General features: G+C 45.0%; 1 long non-coding RNA gene and 1 pseudogene across 2 annotated transcripts; one reads left to right on the plus strand and one right to left on the minus strand.

Annotated features, from left to right (window-relative positions):
• On the minus strand, window positions 1–561 carry LOC108250784. 2 transcript variants are annotated; one of them, XR_001809316.3, is made up of 4 exons: window positions 402–554; window positions 273–333; window positions 139–203; window positions 1–74 (listed from the first exon to the last, which is right to left on the minus strand). It is a non-coding gene; the product is annotated as an uncharacterized LOC108250784 (long non-coding RNA). The 2 variants fall into 2 exon arrangements; XR_005232647.1 differs by having other exon boundaries at window positions 7–203; window positions 402–561.
• A 3348-nt stretch (window positions 562–3909) lies between these two features.
• LOC119616692 lies at window positions 3910–6526 on the plus strand (annotated as a pseudogene).
• The last annotated feature ends 445 nt before the right edge of the window (window positions 6527–6971 follow it).

Here is a 6971-nt window from a genome sequence, read left to right on the forward strand (position 1 = left end):
CTTTTAAAACAAGTTATAGATAGGCAAAACAGCAGCGAGTGCCACTCCAGGTGCAGTGCTGATGAGTTGGAAGGCTAAAAAGAATAGAACAAATTAATACAACTGCTAACAAAACCATAACTTGCAGCAACTGCTTACCTGTGACCTGATAAATGACTGCACTGCCAAATAACCAGATCCACTTCCACCTTTATGCGGTGCAACTGTAAGAAAATGCTATGTGAAGGTTTTGTTTACATGGGGTGATGTTATCTAGCCACGCTAGCTCTTACCTTCCTGTCAAACAAATGACTGGACAGATCGGTCCAGATATTGGAGGTGCAGCAGAGGAGGCTAAGCAGATAAAGCAATTAACATCAATAACTTATTAAAACCAAAAACAATAAAACGGTCACGCTTACCCAGAACGGTGCAAACAAAGGAAGCAGATTAAATTGCCGTCACAACGCAAGCAGCCTCACGACAGGTGCAGGCTTGCTTATATGCAGCAGCTGAAATTGGCCTTAAAGTGGCAGCGTACCATTTATGCTGCTACACACCCATTGTATCAGGTTCACAGGATTTGTCAAAAGTGAGTAACCTAAAAACAGACGGACATAGACGGTTTAGCAAAAGGTAAGTGGTTTTATTTACAGTGCTAGTAAGTGCAATGGTCAGGATCTGGAAGAGAGAGGAGTAAAAGTAAGTATCGGTTTTCACAGCGGCAGGCATATCAGGTTCTGTGGTGTTGCCAAATGTGAGTAACTCAGAGAACGGACGGACACAGGAGACCAAACTAAGGTAAGTGAATTTATTTACACAATAGAATAAGTGACAGGTCGGGATCTGAAAGGGAAAGGTAATGTTCAGGATTCAATAACTGGAAGTTCAATGAGGTACTATGAAGCTGGCTGGTGAGTTCTTACGAGTGCAGGTAACTGGTTGAGTTTGGTAGTGCAGTCCCAGGTGATCCAGGTGAGTATTTACAAGGTGCTCAGGTGAAAGGGTGTCCAGGTAAGTAGAAGCAGGCAGAGTTCCAGGTTCCAGTCTCTCAGGTAAGTATTTCCAACAGGTTCCAGAAGACAGGCTTTCAGATAAGTGAGGTTCATCAGACTTCAGTCGGGTCTCGTAGGTTCAGGCAGGCAGCTCGGGTGTCGGAGCAGACTCGGGTGGAGCCAGGAAACTAAACAGGTACAGAGCAGAAAAACAACGAATCAATATTTCTCAGGTAAGAGAAACAAGAGTTGGCTGAGACTGTTTACCAGTTGCAAACGATGCTCCAGCGAAGAACTGCTCCTGCTGACTGCCTAAAGAACCCTTAGCCCGTTGATGAGGATCAGCTGCAGCTGAGTGTGGTTGACAGGCCAACCAATCAGAGAGACAGGAGCAGCAAACAGGTGAGATGATGGCAGTTTGCCACAAGGTATCGACAGGCGAAATGATCTTACAAGTGAAGTGTGTTGAATTAGCTTGAAGGTGAAATCCCGGCGGCTCTCAGGCAAGTTGACCTCACAGGTAAGTTGGAGGCAGACAGGCTTCGGAAAGGTTTGTTAGGTCTTCACTTGAAGGCAACTTGGAGCGAAAGAAGTCAAAAGGCGGAATCAGGAACTCTGAACAGGTACAGACACAAAAACGAATTAATACTTTTCAGTTAAGTAAAACAGGTAGTGGCTGAGACGGATTACCATCAGCAATCGATGCTTCAGCGTCGGTCTGTTCCTTCAAACTGCCTTATGAACCCTTGTGAGGCTGATCCTAATTTGGAGCAGCTGTGTGTCATCAGGAAGCCTCCCAATCAGGGAGACAGGAGGAGCACACCAGGCAGCAGGAAGGCAGATTGCCACACATTGGTGAGTAAAGAAACTGTCTCGAAGCTCATACTCAGATCTGTATATTCCTTCTCCTACTCAGACTGCTGCTGTCAGACTGTCACTCAGCAAGCTGTCCTACAAACCATTATGAATGTCTGACTCTCTTTATTTTCCCCACAAGAAACTCCCCTGTGGTCCTGGGCTTCCCCTGGCTTCAAAGACACAACCCGCACATTAATTGGTCCAAACCCCATATCGAATCGTGGAGTCCCGAGTGCCAAAAAAAGCTGTTTATTTGCTGCACTCCCTTCTCAACCTCAGTCTCCAGCCCTGCCACTTTCTCCTCCTGATCTGACTAATGTTCTACCCAAGTATCATGATCTCCATAGAGTGTTCAGTAAAGATCTTGCACTTTCTCTTCCACCACACTGCCCGTAGGATTGTTTTATCGATCTTCTACCAGGCACTCCCCTTACCTTTGGTCATCTTTTTAACTTATCTCAATTAGAACAGGGGGCCATGGAGAAATATATCAATGAGTCCTTAAGTGCTGGTAACATCCGTCCATCCTCTTCTCCAGTCAGTGCAGGTTTTTTCTTTGTTGAGAAAAAAGATAAAACCCTTCGTCCCTGTATCAACTACCAAGGCTTAAACCAGATCCCTGTTAAAAATAAATACTCTCTTCCCCTGATTTAATCTGCCTTTTGTTCAGCAAGCTACCATTTACACCAAACTGGACTAGCATAATGCATATCATCTGGTTCGCATTTGAGAGGGGGACGAATAGAAGACGGCATTTAAAACACACATTGGCCATTTTGAAGATTTAGTTATGCCGTTTGGCTTAACTAATGCCCAGATGAACACAAGGAGCAAGTTAGGAGGGTCCTCCAAAGTTTACTTGAAAACCATCTCTATGTTAAATCTGAGAAATGCGAGTTTCACGTCCCACCCATAACCTTTCTAGTCTATATTTTTAAAGGGGGTACAGATGAAGACAGACCCTGAAAAGGTTTGAGCAGTGTTGGATTAGCCCATCCCAGACTCCAGAAAGCAGCTCCAACACTTTCTGAGCTTTGCCAATTTTTATAGGAGGTTTATTAGAAACGTCAGCCTCATTGCTGCTCTTCTTATTGCTCTTACCTCCACAAAAAATATTTTTTCCTGGACTGCAGATGCCCAAAAGGCATTTTAGAACTTAAACAAAAATTCTCCCATGCACCCATCCTCATCCATCCAGACCCTTTGTGCCAGTTTGTCCTGGAGGTGGACGCCTTGGACACTGGAGTCGAGGCAGTCCTTTCACAACGATCTCCCACTGACAACAAGTTACATTCCTTCTTTTCCAAAATGCCCCCCACCCCTGTCTTTAGAGGAATGGAGATATTGGCTCGAGGGGACTGAGCTCCCAGTAATCATTTGGACTGACCATAAAAACTTATCATATCTGCAAACAGCAATGGCATTGAGTTTGTTTCAGCTTGTGCCACCTGTACCCGAAGAGAAAAATCTACATCGTGCCCTTGCGGGTTTATTGCAGCCGATACCTGTCCATAGTCGGCCCTGGTCCCACATAGCCTTGGACTTCGTCACTGGCCTACCCCCTTCTAAAACTAAAACCACTATTATCACCATAATTGACAGATTCTCCAAGGCCTGCCATCTGAACAAACTTCTGTCAGTTGCTGAAACTGCACGCCTCCTCTTTTTCCATGTTTTTAAGCTTTATGACATACCTACTGAAATACTTTCAGATTGTGGACCTCAGTTTATTTCCCAAGTGTGGAAGAATTTCTGTATCGCCTTAGGGGCAAAACCCCACTTAACATCTGGTTACCATCCCCAAACTAACAGGCAATGTGAAAGATTAAATCAGGGGTTAGAAAACACCCTCCGTTGTGTCTGTGCTGACAACCCATCTTCCTGGAGTTATTCCCCAGGACAACAAGCCTGGCTCCCATCTTCTAGTGTTTTTTTCTTCTAGAATTGCACCGCTCAAGGTGGCTGCATGTTGGAGTGGCTCTGTTCCATTCATTCTTAGATATTGCTTTTGAGGACTTTGTTCCTCTTTTTTTCTGGATGTGGATCGCTTTTTTTGGATGATTGTTTCCCCTGGTATCGGATGCTGTGTAGCTGGAAGGATTTTTACTAAAGCCTTTTTACTTTTGGACATTTTGTTATGATGCGTAACCATGACAACAAGTGTTAACTGTGAAAAACCCTGAACTCCAGTCATGGCCAAAACCAAGCAGAGCGCCTGTAAATCCACCGGAGATAAAGCTCCCAGGAAGCAGCTCGCCACCAAAGCTTCCCACAGGAGCGCCCCGACCACCGGCGTAATCCACGTGACCTAACCACGTTCCCTTTAAATTTCGGGATATTCGTGTATTGTAACAATAGCACCGCTAATGTGATTTCCCTCCCACTTTAGTGTTCACCGGGATGTGATCTGGTTGACAGCTTTCCGCTGCGACTTTTGAATGGTTAAACATTGCGTCTCCTCAAACAATTCACTGCTCGACTGTGAGTCGTCATTCATGCATAAAGCAAAGTGTTGTTCCGAGCGGTACAGGTTACGTGCTGCCAGTTAGCATTAGCCGCTAACTCGGCTAGCGGTCGCTCAGTTCAGTTCAGTTCACTTCTCTGATTAATAACTGAATGTAAAATCTTATTAAATAAGCCGAATTAAAGGCAATACCTTTAATATTCAAAGGCCTCTTGCTTATTCTTAGATCTGATCATTTTTTTTGTGTCTTGTTAGCTGTCGTATTTCATGCTGGTGCAGAAATGAAGTCTGGGACCGAATTTTGTTTGTAGCTACATTGATTACTCACATTGATTGATTCGATTTATTATTGGTTGCTGTTGTGGTTTGCCGACGACTGCCAATTGAACAAACTTGAGCTGTTATTATAGAGTGCACTTTTGAAAAGGATTTTTTAATGAAGTTGGAATTGTAGGAAATACACAGAAAGCAGGTATTTAACTTTATTTATTTATTTTTCTTTGTTTTTTCTTTCCTCTTTTCTTTTTAGTTAATGTGTATGTATGTATGAATATATGGACTGAAGTGTGTTTGATCTGGCCTTTTAGGTCAGGTTTTTTTTCCTGCCCGGTTTCACCTGATAGAAGATGGCGAGCTACCCACACACCACCTGGTGGTAGGAAATCAAACTACTCTGTACACAGGATGAAACTTTGAACTTAGGAAATCGGACCAAAGTACCAGGAACGTTAAAGGGAAAAAAAAACACTAGCTTTCCCCCTGGTTCTCGGACTTTTGTTTCCTTTATTTATTTTATTCTGGAAAGTGATTGACCTACATTGGGTTTTGAAATGTCACTGATATCATTATTGGTTTTTTCCACCCTCTTCCCTTTTGGTTGTGAGCCTATTTATTTATTTTCTCTGTGTTTATCATTATTGTTATTATTATTAAAATCATCATAATTACTGCCATTAATAATAAATAGCAGCACAATAACAATTTCTGCATCTGTTTGAATCATTCACCCGAATCATGACTCTATGCCATTCCTATTTCTGGTCAAACTGAAGTACAAACTGGCTATAAAGTAAAACAGTGCTGTCAGATTTGCGCACCCAACAAGAGCGTTACAAGAAGCCTCATCTTTACAGGCCCGGAACCGTGGCTCTAAGGGGGATCCGCTGCTACTGGAAGTCCACCGAGCTGCTCATCCAGAAGCTGCCCTTCTAGCACCTGGTCCAGGAGATCGCCCAGGACTTTAAGACCAACCTGCGCTTCCAGAGCTCGGCCGTCATGGCTCCACAGGAGGCCAGCGAGGCACACCTGGTGGGGCTCTTTGAGGACACCAGGACCAAGGACACATCGGGACAGACCGCTATAAGAGACCCTTCCTGCCCACAGCCATCAACTCTTTAAAAAAGCAGAATTATGAGCTACAACAGCATTTAATTTCCCTTTGGGATTAATAAAGTATTTTTGAATTGAATTGAATTGAATCTAAAAACTTCCCCTTTAGAAGCAGCTCAAAAAAGCTTGCTCCCCAATTTTTTGGTCCTTTCACCATCCAATCCATTCTCAGTCCCACTGCCATTCGCCTCAAACTCCCATCCCATCTTCGTGTTCATTCTGTATTTCATGTTTCTCAGGTCAAACCTGTGCGTTCCAGTCCCTTCTGCCCTCTGTCCGATCCCCATCCACCCACCCGGATCATTGACGGGCATCCTGCCTTTACTGTGATTGTGAGTATCCGTCCCCGTGGTCGTGGCCATCAGTATCTGGTGAACTGGAAGGGGTATGGTCCGAAGGATCGGTTTTAGGTTCCACACTCCTTCATTTTAGACCCCACTTTGAGTTCTGATTTTGAGAGGCTTTCTGCCTCTGTTCTGCTTTTTACCTCTCCTCTCCAGGGTGTGATTGGCAGGTGGAGCCTCCAGCTGGCACTCATTTGGAATAATCAAGGAGCAGTATTTAGAGGAGCAGGTTCCCTGAGACAGATGCCAGACAGTTAACTCTCAACCTGTGGTAATGAGCCAGCCAGTTGTCTCAGCTTACCTTTTTTGAAAGTAAAATCTTTTTGAACCCTGTTTACGTCCAGTTTTCTCTGTGTCCCCCTTCGGCCTTGCTTCTGTTGAGAAGTCCCTGGATCCTGTTCCCTCACTGCCCTGGCCACGCTCCAGGCCTCTCCTGCTGTCTCCCCCTCGCTCCTCCGCTGCTCCTTCAGCCCATCCAGCTGGACCTCAGCCCCTGATCTCAACTGTCTGTCCACCGTCTGATCATCTACCTCCAACTACTGTGGGTCAAACAGGAACTTGGGTCCGCAGTCACCCACCACTCAAGGCAGAGTCAACCTCAAACCCTGGGAGCCCCCCCTCCTCCTTCTGCTCACCCTGAGTTAACCTCCTGCCTTTCTTCCAGTGTGGATCTGGACCAACCGCCTCCCCTCTTTCAGCTCCCTGTCGGTTTTGGTATTTGTTAATAAACCTTTTACTTACCCAGCTCATTGTGTCTGTGATTGTTGCTTGCACTTGACATGAACGCGGGGTTATATGTCCAGAGAGCGAGACCAAAACCAGACACGGAGACAGCAGCTGAGGTTAAGTGCTTTATTTACAAAGTGGTATATCTGTACAGTGCGGGTGTTGAGGTAGGATCTGGAAAGCAAGAGGGACAGGGTGAGTCTCGGGCACCAATCC

Source organism: Kryptolebias marmoratus, linkage group LG22 (assembly GCF_001649575.2).
Source record: "Kryptolebias marmoratus isolate JLee-2015 linkage group LG22, ASM164957v2, whole genome shotgun sequence".
Taxonomy (NCBI): domain Eukaryota; kingdom Metazoa; phylum Chordata; class Actinopteri; order Cyprinodontiformes; family Rivulidae; genus Kryptolebias; species Kryptolebias marmoratus.